Source organism: Emydura macquarii, unplaced genomic scaffold (genome assembly GCF_026122565.2).
Source record: "Emydura macquarii macquarii isolate MOO-44397 ecotype Brisbane River unplaced genomic scaffold, CSIRO-AGI_Emac_v2 contig_3401, whole genome shotgun sequence".
Lineage (NCBI taxonomy): Eukaryota > Metazoa > Chordata > Testudines > Chelidae > Emydura > Emydura macquarii.
In genome coordinates this window covers 824,220-837,290 of record NW_027133538.1, presented here as the reverse complement: position 1 = coordinate 837,290, position 13,071 = coordinate 824,220, and the positions used below count along the sequence as shown (strand labels likewise).

Here is a 13,071-nt window from a genome sequence, read left to right as displayed (position 1 = left end):
TGATCGCCGGCCAGTTAGTCCTGGGGAAATGCGCTTTGTAATTCGTTCTTCCATCCGAAGGGTGTGTCCGGACCAAGACAGCCGCCGCTAACCCCGAACCGGTGCTGCTGGTGGTGGAGCCTGGGCTCGGTGCTGACAAACGTGCTTGTTGGAATGGGGGGAAGCTAACGCTTTTGAAACGTGACCTCTCGCCCTAGTCCAGATGTGCCTGATGATATGACTAGTGCGTGCAGGGGAATCAGGAGACTGACAGACTGTTGTGATGCTCGGGTCCCGCAGGCACGGTTTGAAATATAGACCCAGGGGATTTCCGAGGACAGCGACAGTGAATTGGCCTGCGGGATCGGGTTGCCCTCCAAGGGAGCGGCCCTCTCAGATCAGACCATTGGGCCATAAAAGTCGGTGTGTTGGCTTCTAGCCATGGGGCTAACTCAGTGGGTCAGGTTTTTTTTCACCCCCAAGCTGCTGAACTGTCTTTGGTCAGATGTTAAACAGCCGCCCAACCTAGGGGCCGAAGCCAAGCTGGGGAGCTGAGAAAGCCGGGGAGATGAAAGTGCCCTAGACTGCACCTGGCTAGCTGAGCAGCCCTGGGCACAATCCCTGCAGGGCCCACGGGCGTAACAAGCGGCAGACACAGCTCAGTCCCTCAGTCAGCGGCTCTGAGTGCGAGACACGCGGGGAGCAGGGGATGAGTCAGAAGGAGCAATTTTGACAGAGTCACATCTCAGGGTAGAGTTGCACTTTAACGCTGATGTTACCAGACGTGGCCGGTGTCTCCAGCGCTGCAGCTGGGGTCTCACCCCTGGCCTCCGTTTAAAGCCCGTTTTAATTCATGGCGGGTGAGCTTCTAAGCAGGTGGCCAGGATGCTGGGGCTCAGGGGTGGGTAGCAGGTTAGCCCGCTTTGCTGGTGTTCTCCAGGAGGTGGGCTGGGTGACCCTACAGCTGTGGAGGGTTTGCAGAGCCCAGCACTGACTAGCAGTTCCTGCTCGTGGGGCCCTGACACTCTCGAAAGGACCGGGAGGATGAAGGCGAAAGGGGATGGACAGAGGCCAATGCTGGCCCTTTAACGTGGGTCTCGCTGAAGCGGCTCTGTGGGAGGTGGAGCAGTTAACAGGAGGCAGGTCCCGAAAGGAAGCTCTTCAAAGCAGCCCAGCTTGGCCGGATATCTCTGCCTCTGGCAGCTGCAGTAAAGCACAAGGCTGCTGGCTGACGGCTGGCTGGGGAAGAAGCAGTGGGGAGCAAAGGCAGCTGCTCGGAGGGGCTGGAGCTGCCTGAGTTTTGGATGAAGTGGCGTTTCAGCCCCTGGGATTGGTGAGTCCGTGGTCTCTCGTTCGGGGTCCCAGCAGGACACAGAGACTCCTCCGCGTTGCAGGGCGCAGCCGTGGTTGTTGGCATTAGAAGCGGCTGGGGAGGGGTGTGAGAAGGGGTGTGATTTCTGGGTGCGGCTCCCCATCCCTCCAATGCTCCATCACTTGGAAAGCTGCCCAGCTTTTCCCTGGGGCACAGCACTTTGCGCCTAGGACGGGGTGAGCGCAGGCTGGCTTCGGGCTGCCAGAGGCGCCCCCGTTCTCCCCTGGTGTGGGGGCTCCTCCAGTAGACGGGCTTTCCCACGAAGGGGGAGCCCCTGAACCCCCAGTCCCAGGAGGGGCACGCAGCAAGGTCCGTCACCCAGAAAGGGCCGCATGACCTCCAGGGGAAGCTGAGAGAGGCAGAGGAGCAGACGGGGCCAGCTGGCCCTGCACTGCCTTGGGGCTGCATTTGCAATGGCAGTGACAGGGCCTGGCCCGGGTTCACCGCACCCTCCCGTCCGGTTTTGGCAGCTGCCCCGGACGGTGAGGATGCAAAGGAGACGGCAGATAATGTGCTGGAGGCTTCCTGCTGCCTCGGTTGCAGCTGGATGGGCCAGGCTCCTGTGGTCACTATCTGGCCCCACGGGACCCCGTGTGTATCCCCTCTTTATGTCGGTTTTTTATTGTTAGCTGAGAGGAAGCGGCTGGAGCCACTAAACAATTCCTCGCTTTTAACCCCGCGCTGTCCAGGTCACGAAAGCCACTTGGTGTCCTCTCCCTGGCCACCCATGTGGTGCTGCGCCTTTGGAACGACGTCCACTGAGGCCCCCCCCAAAAGGTGCTGGCGGATGCATTGATCCCTGGGAAGGGATGGTGCAATACAGGCTGCGACCTGCATTGGAGGGAAGTGGCCAGCTCTGAGCCCACGCCCAGGGCAGAACCAGCTGTGCATTGCCTCCGCTGGGCATCTCCCTGTCCCAGATGCTGCAGGGTTTCTCCCTAGCAAAGCCGTGTCTGCCATGAGAGCCAGGAGAGGTCCAGCGCCATGTGGAGAGCGGGTTCCTGTCAGCCGGGGGGGGTCCAAACTCTCAGCCCTCCTTCGTAAAGCAACCTGCAGCGCTCAGCCCTGAAAGCATCCTTCAAAGGAAAACCATTGAGCTCGTGCCTTTCCCAGTGGCTCTGGGGTGGAGACAAGAGGCCTTGAAGAATTTGCATGCTTCTTTTCCCTGCTGCTTTTTTACATTAGCTGTTCCGGTCTTGTCCCCCCAGCTGATCCTGGAGGACTGGCTGGAGACCTTGGGTGATTAGCACACCCAGGTGGTGATGCCTTATTGAGTGGGAAAGCGCTTCTTAGCCAGGCGATTTGAACCCCTGCCGGGGATTGTTTTGTTTACACTGATTTAACTCAAAAGCCTAATAAACAGCTGAGTGCAAAGTTCTCCTGACGGGAAAGTTGCAAGAGGCCAACCACTTCCATTCAGAACTCAGAAAGTTCCCAAATAACTGGGCCCTCCCGGGGAACCTCCAGCCACACCAGGGAAGATTTGACCTTCCTGATGCTTCTTGGGTAAACCACAAACAAGAAAAATTGCATTTTTTGAAGAGTCCCTTCAGGCGCCTTTGCCCTCCAAAGGAAAGTGAAACAGTGACAAGCGGAACTGGTTTCCCTTTGATTGGGAGTCCTATAAAATTCCAAGGTTTCCTGCCCCATGCTGGGGCCAGATCCTTGAAGAAGAGCGAGCAGCTCGTGTTGGACATCTCGGAGCTGGCTTTCGTCAGCATCAGATTCTGCCGGCTTGAGGCTCCGGGACATAGCTTCTGGATAAACAGGTACTTTATAGCCAAGCACCAGCTGCTCACACCCCTGCCTCCACATGCACTAGTGAGCTTTCGGATGCAGCCGGGGGAGGAGGGTTCAGTGGAGTTACTCAGGCATGGGAGGTGTCCTCTGTCCTCCTGTGGGGCGTTAGAGAGAGGGGCCCGGGTAGGTGCCCACAGTTGGGGCCATGGGGAGAAAAGATGTATAAGCATTCCCGCCCCTCCTTTGGAGAATGGGGAAGAGATGGAGAGCTGGAGAGGAGTGGGGGATGGCAGATAAAGGGCTGGCCGGAGGAAAGGGGAACTGGCAGCAGGACTGTGGGATGGATTGTGAAGGAGGGCGGGGGAGGCTTATACACCAGTACACAAGGGGAGAGGTGGCAATGGGGGGAGGCCCAGTTGGGCATGCAGGAGTAATGGGGGCAGCTGCGTGGCTGATCTGTGGGCATGGTGCCCGGTGCCTGAGTGTGCGGCTGGCGCATACCCCTGCCCGTCTGCGCAGCGGAGTGTGGGAACGTCCCCCATCCAATGCCTGGTGCTGCAGGGAGAAGGGGATCCAGGATCTTCCAGTCAGTTGCGGTGTCGGGGAAGGGGTTGGCGAGCTGTTTCCCCAGCCTGAATCCTGTTGTCCCGCCACTGCCAGGTCCTGGCCTCTTCTTGCTGCTGGGATGATGCCCGGCACAGCAAAGCCAAGGACACTTGGGCTGGAGGCTTTCCATCGCCCAGGGGGGTCTGCCTTGAGTTCTGCCTGCTGGACCTGTCCATGCAATTCACTGCTCCCTCACGTCCTAGTCACAACCCCATGGCCTGGCCCTGGGTAGCGCTTCAGGGTTGCACTTACATCAAGGTAGAAACGTGCTCTCCGGGAAGGCCGTGGCCCTGCCCAGGAGGAAGGGCTGTTCTCCCCACTCACGGCTGGCCGGCCTCTGTACTGATGGACACCAGTGGTGCATGAGGCTGGTTTGCTGTGGGGCCTGCCCCGCAGGCAGTGGGGCAGCGCAGTGCAGGTTCTATCCTGGCTTGCCCAGCCAAGGGATGAATGAAACACCCGCCCAGCTCGGCGATGCTGCTTTGGCAAGCCATCAGGAGCTCCTCCTGTGCTTTGGGACGGTTTCTTTTGCCTGCCACAGCCTGAGCCCTGGCGCTCTCTTGGCTGCGTTCATGTTGGCCGAGGCTTGAAATGCTCCTCGGGAAGGCCTGAGCGTGTCTGCCACACATTATCTGCCAGTAGTAGGTGCATCCAGCCACTCACCGGTCGAGTGAGTCACTCCCAGGCCTGTGGGCACCTCACCCAGCACCTTGCCTCTGCAAACTCGCCACGTCCATCATGCCCAGCAGGGCACCCTGCTGTCTCTGTCTCAGCTGGAGGACAGTAGAAGAAGAGGGTCAGCGTTTGTGGCCATCCCAGGGTAACCCAGGGGCAAGCTTGACATGGGCATCCCATCTCCATGGTATCTGAGGGCAGCGGGCATGCCCGTGGGTTGGCAACAGGGCAGAGATAGTGGGCACGGGCAGGTGATGGGGATGTGCAGGGCCGGCTTGCACAATCAGCATGGGCTGGCGGGGATGGCCAAGGGGACAGGTACCATCTCCCCAGGGGGTTACGTTAGTACAAGGAAGGCACTGATACCACCCCCCTCATTGTGACTGCTCCCACTGACCCAAAGCAGCTGGGTGTCCCTTCCAAAATGGCCACCAGGGAACCTAAGTGGTTGGTGTCATTAGGCTCCAGAGTGAACATGCCACGGAGATGAATGAGGCAGTTTGCACGGCATGGAGCTGCAGTGCTCCTCTGTCTGCAGAGCTAGGCAGGCCACGCCCAACATCACAGTCAGAAAGTGGTTGTTAAATTGTGCAGTAGGACAGCTGGTGCCACGTCCTAGGCCTGGAAGGTCTCAGACGCAGGCCTGTAGGGTTGCCAGGGAGCAAACATAGCCAGTCTGCCCCCAGCAGCAGTTATGAGCAGTGCACACACCACTAGCCATGACCTGCTGAGGACCAGGCCACAGGAAGTCCCGCCTCAAGGGGGTCAGATGGGCAGCAGCCTCATGGCTCCTGATTGGCTCACTGCCCTATATAAACCCCAGCGGTGGTGCAGGCAGCAGAGTGGATCTCTTGTGGGTGCTGTGATTCTGTCTGCCCCTGGCTTTGACTGTGCTGTGGATGCTGACCTGTGGTATCAAGCTCACTGTGGAACTTGACTGCAAGCTCCTCTTGGCCTCAGGTTTGACCCTGCTCTGCCCCTTGGTCCTGGTTGCCCTGGTCAGAACCCTGGCATAGCCCAGCCTAGCCCTCAGGCTGCAATGTGGGTAGCAGAGGGGCATGGCTTTGCTACATCAAGGTGAGCCAGCCAGGCTGAGGCTTGGAAGCAGCCTTGGGAAGGGGCTGATAAGGCTGGTACTGAGCAGAGCTCATGTGCCTGGCACCTGCCTGGCCTTCCAGAGGCTGAGGAATGCCAATGCTAGCTGGTGGTATTCTCACTGGCAGAATCAGTCCTATCCTCCTGCAGCTGTACCAGGGCTAAGCTGCCAGTGTCCCTCGCACTCAGGTCCCTGGCACTACACTGGGTATGGCTGCACCAAGGGGCAGCTGCCCTGCTGCGGGGGTGTAGGCGGTGCTAGTGTGACTAGGCCAGAGACACCTTGCCTTGCAACCCTCTTGCTGCATTTGAAACATGCCGCATTAGGGGCCCCCTGCATTCGAGCAGCTGTGTCTTCCATGAACATCTCTGGCACTGGAGCTGGCCTTTTCTCTAGGCCCAGAACCACTGGTAAGGGCTCCCCCTTCACGCCCACTCCCCAGGAGCCTGGAAATCACAGTGGCAGGGAGGAGAATGGTGATGCTGGCAGCAGATGGATGGCGCTGGCCTTTGTGTCTCTGCCCTTTGCTCTGCATGGGGTAGGCTCAGCCCAGGAGGAAACCAGAGCTGGTGCCAGGTGATCCCTCACAACCAACCCAGCCCCAGGTTTACAAAAATGCTTGAACATTTCCCTCCCTGGTGTTAATCACCCTGAAAATAACAATCTGGGAGGTGACTTTTCATCTCCGGGGCTGCCGCGAGCCTTATGAGCTGGCTCCACACCCGAACTGCTCGGAGTACTTCTCCCTGTTCTGAAACCTGCCTGCCTTTGCCTGGCAGGTGCCCCCCGTGGCTCTTATGCTGCCTTTATTAAAGAAACCCTGTCTGCTCGGAAGGCCTGTCCCTTTCCGTAAAGCAGGGAATGGGCAGTGTGCCGAGGACCATGCCGGAATCACAAGCAATTCCGGCTCCAGCGAAGCTTGGAGCTGGGGCGATTCCCGGCACGCAGAGATGTACAGGCGCTAGCTCTCCTCGAGCTAGTGTGCTAAAATTAGTGCAGCCATGATAGCCTGAGCAGTGCATGGGGTAGCCAGCCTGAGCACAAATGCCGGGGGTCCAGGTGAGTTCGTATTCAGAATGGCTAGCCTTGCCACTACCCATGCTACTCATTTTAGCTCGCTAGCTTGCTGCGTGCTAACACAAGTGTGCCTGAGCGAGCTGGGAATAGCTCCAATTGTAGACACTGCCTAAGAGCGTGTGTGAAGGGGGCGGTTCTGACTCCTTCTTGCAAACTGGGGCACTGGAAGGAAGTATCTAGGAGCAGCAGCCATTCTGCAGCCCTCCAGCTTTGCTTCAGGGGGTCTGTACTTGCTGCCTTGGGGAGCAGCCTGTTTTCTTTCTCTCTGTTTGTGGTTCTTGTGGGTTAGGGCTCTGGAGTCGAAGAAATGAAGTTGGTGTTTAAGTTGCAACCTTCCAGCAAGTGTGTTGCTGACACTGTGCGGGCTGTGAATATAACAAAAAGCAGTTTCAGGGACTACGCCAGCCCCTCATCCTCCTGCCAAGCTTGGGGGCAGGGGCTAGTTTTACCACCACCACCAATTTTTTAACTAGATGTTTCTCTTCCCTCTTGATGTGGGAAAGGGGGAAATGCTGCAACTGACCCTGCGAAGTGTTGCCAAACATGAACAAATGGAGAAAAGAGCCCCTGCCCCAACCCCATTCATGTCTAACAATGCAAGGTTCATCTGGAACGACAGTAAATTTTGGTTTTGGGGTTTTTAAATTCTTGTCCAAGAATGAGTCTTTTTTTTTTTTTCTTTTTTTTTTTTTTTTTTCCAAGTTAATGGTGTCGTTGCTATTCCAGACCGGGTTCCCTCCCCTGGTTCTGCTGCTGCCGCCCCTCAATTCTGTCCGATAGCCCGCCTTTTCTTTTGGTTCTCGTGTGTACGCACACAGCAGTGCTGATGCCTGTCAGTCTCTGATGCCCCCTGCTCTCCCAGCCCTGTGCTCCCCAAACGGCTTTACCAATAGATCTTGAACCTGAGCCGGACCTGCTCTGGGTCTGCAGAGGTGGGTGCTGGGGTCGTGGCCAGAGATCCTGGAGAGACCCCTCTGCGGCCAGGATGTGGCCCCTTGTGACGCCTCCAGCCCCTTTGCTCGGCCCTTGCTGTTGGCTGCAATGTCGGCTGTGATACGAATGTTACTGCTGGGTAACAGCAGATGGCGGCACCTGCCAGGAGCCAGCTGGCTGTGCTGTCTGCTTTGGACGGAGGGGGCACAGTGATGCCAGCATTTAGAAAGTGCTGAGTGACTGGTACTAAAGCATGCCCACCAGCCAGCTCCATCTGCAGGCGTTGCCCAGCATGCCCCTCATCGGATGGGCACGAGCAAGATGCTGGCCCGAGGGGGAGATCAGTTGCCCCCCTCCATACCAGAGAAGGCACTGCAGTGCCCTGTGACTCACTGTGACTTCCCTGCCGGCGAGCATGGGTCTCTGGATGGAGAAGGGAACGTGTTGTGCCAAGAATTGGGAACCTGGTGTGTGCAGAGCTAGAGATGTGCATGGCACTGTCTGCCCCCCCTGTGGCTGTTGGGCGTGTCTCACTGTGGTCAGTGCTGCTGTCCCAGCAGTGGAGAGGAAGGCTGGCTCAGTGGTTAGGGCTGGCTTCAAGTCTCTGCTCCACCCCAGACTTCCTATGTGCCTGTGGGCACGGGGTGGTCACTGTGCCCTACTGCACGGGATGCTGTGAGGATAGGATTGTGAGGGGTGCAGGTACCACAGTGATGGGCGGGGGAGGGGGGCATGAGGACCACGTATAGCTCAGCCTACTAGCTAAGCGTTTCCAAAGGGCCTTTGGGTCACAATTAGTCAGAGCCACCAGCCCAGAGTGGGTGAGGCTGGGACCTCCCCCCATCCTTCTGTGATGACCCCGTGAGAGGAAGACTTCTGTGGATGTTATCTCCTGACCACTGCCCGCCTGGCTGCCCCCCAGCAACCTTCTCTGGATCAAGGCAGCCCTTACCAGGCCATGTGCCCCACGTCCACTAGAAACCTTCTCCTGCGCTGTCCAGCCCTGACCCACTGGACACTGAGACATTGCCAGCTACACTGGCCCCACAGGAGCAGAGTGCGCTGTCCTGGCTCGTTGGGTTCACTCCCGGATCTCAGCCCTGAGATCGGGTTCTACTGAACCCAGTTTATGTATTACCTAAAGCTGCACGGGGGGGATAATGATTGATGGGAACAGAATGGCCGTTCCCTTTTGGTTTATATGCATATCACACTGCTGGGAGTCTAAACTGAACTGTAACAAACTACTTCAGACAAGGGTTTTCGTTTATTTCCCCTAAAGCCATGCTACAGCATGGCTGCGCTCCCTGCCGCCCCCTCCCGCCCCGTTCATCAATGCAAAAACCACCACCCTTTTTGCTTCCTCTGTGAAGGAGGAAGAGGTGTCTTTTTGCCTTTGTCAGTTCATGGCTGACCCCCATGGTTATTCCCTGGTGTGCCAGCCATCACAGCCTTATCTGGATGCCCTATGCAAACTGGCTTCCTTCCTTTGGGTAGGCTCACGATGCTTATTTTACATGTGAACCAAGGCAGCAGGTGAATGAATAGCTGTCCTTTGTCTGCTCAAAACCTGCTTCTCCACCATGCTTTGACTGACTTTAAAACGTGTGTGCGCATGCGTGCCGCACAGGAGATAAGCAGCAACCAGTGCATGTGGCCTGCCCTGGGGGGCAAGGGGTGAGTCTGGGGGGTGGGGGTATGGGTGGGTTTTGTTTTGTTTTTTCCGACCTCTGCCTCTCTGTACTTCCTTGTGAGGGTCAGTGGGAACACAGGAGCCTCCTACCCCAGAGAGAACAGGCACAAAGGGAGCCAGGGCAGGGGGGTCTGGGAATTCAGTCGCTTCTGGGTGACATCCCCCCCGGCGGTCCATACTGAATTTTCTCTTGAGTCTGTAACATTTGGTGGTCCCAGGCAGACGGGCAGCCTGGCTTTCAGCAGTCCACCAACAGCACCCAAAGGGCATCGGGCAGAGAATTCATGACTCGGGGAGGGGGGCACCCCGGCCCCCAGCTTCCCCTGTCTTGCTGCCCGCGCCTGTGGGACCGTAGAGAGAGCGCCGGGGAAGCACACCAGAAGAGGAGAGTGCTGAGCAGGCAGCCATGTGTGCAACTGAACCTAGGCCCTACACCCCGCCCTGCGAGAGCAGAGCGCCCCCCAGCGCTGAGTGCTGGAAGGGAAGGGAAGGGAAGGGACGGGGCGTGGCTGCCTCCTGCAGTGTCCACCCCAAGCAGAGATGTGAGGCTCTCTGGCATGCTGAGAGCTGGTTTTGCACTCTTACTAGACAGTCGGGCACGGGGGGGGGGGAGCCTGCTCCTTCCTGAGCTGGGGGCCTCGTACCAGCTGCGCCTGACCATTGATCGGTGCCAGCTGGGGAGGGGTCAGGTGTTGGCTATGAAGAGCTGAGCCAGTGCAGGTGAAAGGCAGCTATGGAGGGTGGCTGGGGTCTGGTAAACAGTGCTAGGGCCCAGGGAGGGAGGCCGAGTGAAAGACTGCTGGGTCCCAGCAACCTGTGGTGGCGGTGGGTTTTGTTTGAATTAATAACATAGTGCTTGGGAGGCTTGGGGGTGGCCAAGAGTCCTTCAAGGGTGGGGGAGACTGGCTAGCATCTTCTGTGGTGGAGAAACAGGCAGGTGATTGGCTCCTGCGTGAGGGGAAACTGAGGCAGCATCTAGCCTGAAACTGGACGAGCAGGGGGTGCTGTGATGACACAATGCTATAAGGTGGCTTGTGTAGGATGGGGGTACTCTACATGCAGAGAAGTGTGTGTATGTGGGGGGGGGGGGAAGGGTCACTGAGGCAGGGAGCCCCATGGAGGGACTGGAGCAAGAGCGGCGAGGGCAAGCCACCAGCAGGAGAGCCAGAGCAGGACAGGGGCTGATCTTGGAGGAGCTGTGCCTAGAGATGGGCGTGTGTGCAGAACTGGCAGGATGGTCCAGTGGTTAGGGCTCTCACCTAAGACGGGGGAGGACAGTTACTATACTAAGGGGCTAGGCAGAGCTGATGAGGGACTAGATGCTGTGGCGCTGGCATCCTGGAGAATTTGCTCTCCTTCCACGACTACTAGGTGCTGATCTCCTACCCATGATATGTTGGAGAGCCCTCCCCCAAAAGACAGCTGCACCCTGCAGTTCTCCCTCCACCCCCTCTCCCCCCCGAGCACGTCCTTCGCTGACGAGCTGTCTGGATACTTATTGCAGTGCTTCTAATGGGCTTGTCTTCCACCCAGCTCCATGCTCTTGGCAAAGGTTGGTCTGTATCATTGGCCCATTGTACAGATGGGCAAAACTGAGTTCAGTCAGTGACCTCACCCCCCCCGTGTAGCGGCTTTAAAATCGGTTGAGTGACATGGGAAATAAAAGCCTCAGGCAGAGGCCCTGGACCTGGATTGTGTTGTCGTGCTGAACTGGAGTTAGCTTAACGAGGTGGATGAGAAGGGGTGGTTCTGGCTAAGCCCACCTGCCCTGGACTCGCTCCTAAGGGGTGCGATCGGCTGCACCAGAGGACGTGGTGGAAAGAGGAGAATTTGCCCCATGCAAAGCGCCTCCGTGTAGCGATGACAAAGCAAACCTCGAATGGGGCTGACTCCCCCTTGTGCTGCAGGGCCTTTCCCTGGCCACGAAACAGGGCCAAATCCCAAGGGGGGCTGTAGTACTTGCTATGCACTGGTGTCAAGCTGCAGGGCGAGGACGAGACGGCCCATGGAAATGCCCCTGAAAACAGCACTGGGTCCGTGGCTCCCCTGTGGAGTGGTGAGGTCAGAGACGTGCTTTCCCCCATAGCCCCCAGCTAGTCGGGTCCAGCCTGGCTATGGGGGCACCTCTGTTGCTGAGTGGCAGGGAGGGCTGTCCTTAGACACTCTTTAAATCTGTACTGCTCTTGGTGAGATTGAATAAGGCCTTCACTTCCCTTTCTAGGGGGAGCCCAGCCTTAGGGCTTCTCTCCTGCCATGCTCCCCCTGTGCCAACTCAGCCTGGTCCACATCAACCCTGTTAGGCAGGGAAATGGGGATTACCTCCACTGGATGGGGAGGGAAACTGAGGCACAGGTGCTGTCTTACCCAAGGCCCCTCCCCAGGCAGCCAGTGAGAGCGCCTGACTCTCCCTCCTGACTATGCTGCCTCCACTCTGGAGCTGTGCTTCTCTGCCCAGCGCCTGGTCCAGTTGACACACACATTCCCTCTGTTTTCAGGCCAGTGCTAAGCTATGTGCCGAAGGGGGCCAGGCCTGGTTCTATCAGGTTTTGTCTCTGGGGGGTTGGGGCTGGAACACATCCCACAGGCAGGGATCTCTGCCCAACTGGGCTCCACAGGCCTTTGCACAGGGTGGTGTAACCCCTTTCTGCAGCGTTTTTACGCGCCCTCCCTCTCTCTGTGCATCTCACGTTGGTCAGTTTTCCAACACACGCTGCATGCGTGCACATACACTGCATCACCAGCCCACGTAAGCATAGTTTACACCGCCACACGCCCGCACAGCAACACCCGCCACAACATAACAGGCTGCAGTGACGCCCGCCCCTGGACAAACCCCCCTGCAGGCTGACACAGCCCTGCCCTTGCTCTGCCGCCTGGTGCTTGGCACGGCTGTGCGGCTGCCAGAGCCCGCAGGTGCTCTCCTGCCCTTCCCGGACCTGGCCTGAGCATCCCTGGTGCATTCTAATGCCCAGCTAATTAGGCATCTTCATTAGTGGGGTTAATCCTAGCACCTGAGCAGGGAACGGCTGCAGGACGTCAGCTGGCAGCTCTACAGCCAGCTGGGAGCTGTCCCTGCCGGGCAGATGATACCTCCCTTGCTGCTTCTCCTGGGCTGTGAACATGGCGCCAGGGGCCTGCTGCACGGGAGGGGACGGCATGATATATGTGCCAGGGCACTTATCGCCATGCCAACTCTGGATGTGGGGCATGGAGCTGTGGATGGGGACCGGAGGGGCTCATTTGAGCTGCTCTGTGGATGGCCCTGGAGCCGGAGACCTAGCAGTCAGGAGCACTGTCAGTCTGAGGGTCTGTCTCCACAGCCAAGTGGCACCTGGGGGTGGGCCCCAGCTTAGCCAAACTCTTGGGGGAGGGGGGCAGGAGTAGCCACCCTGCAACACCCTGCCTGAGTTAGGGAGCGCAGCACCGGGGAGGACACCTTGTGTGTGCGGATGGGCCTTCTGGCTGTTGTGCAGCTGCGTGTCGTGCTGGGATTTGTTCCCAGTAAGCTGGGGGAGAACTTGCCTGGTGGGAGCACACGGGGGGAGGCGGGAGGATTGTGAGAAGGCAGTGAAGGACTATCCACCCGTGAGGGGTTTAGCCTGGCAAAGTGGGTGGATCCAGCCTGGGTGAAAACACCCAGGCTCTACCCCTGCCCGGCGGTGGGGAGGGGTTAGTGGGCGAAAGGGGCAGCACCCAGTGAAGAGCCCAGCTGGCCTCTGCAGCCAGGACAGACTCTGTGTAAAGCCCAGCCAGGGCCTGACCGTGGCTCATCACAGAGCAGTGGGGGCTCCAGGACATGGGGCTCCCCAGCGATGTGGGTCTAACCTTGTGTAGAGCTGAGCCTGGGGCCGGGCAGGCGTAGGAAGCAGCAGCATGGCCCTGCTGTACTCCCAGCACGGG

At 58.3% G+C, this 13,071-nt stretch overlaps 1 protein-coding gene across 1 annotated transcript in view; it reads left to right on the top strand.

Moving 5' to 3' along the window:
• Positions 1-3,039: 3,039 nt before the first annotated feature.
• RIPOR1 (RHO family interacting cell polarization regulator 1) overlaps positions 3,040-13,071 on the top strand; it is an 83,521-nt gene continuing 73,489 nt past the window's right edge. Inside the window, exon 1 of the mRNA XM_067534409.1 lies at positions 3,040-3,120. The gene's annotated coding sequence lies outside the window, so the exon portion shown is untranslated. The remainder of the gene's footprint in view (positions 3,121-13,071) is intronic.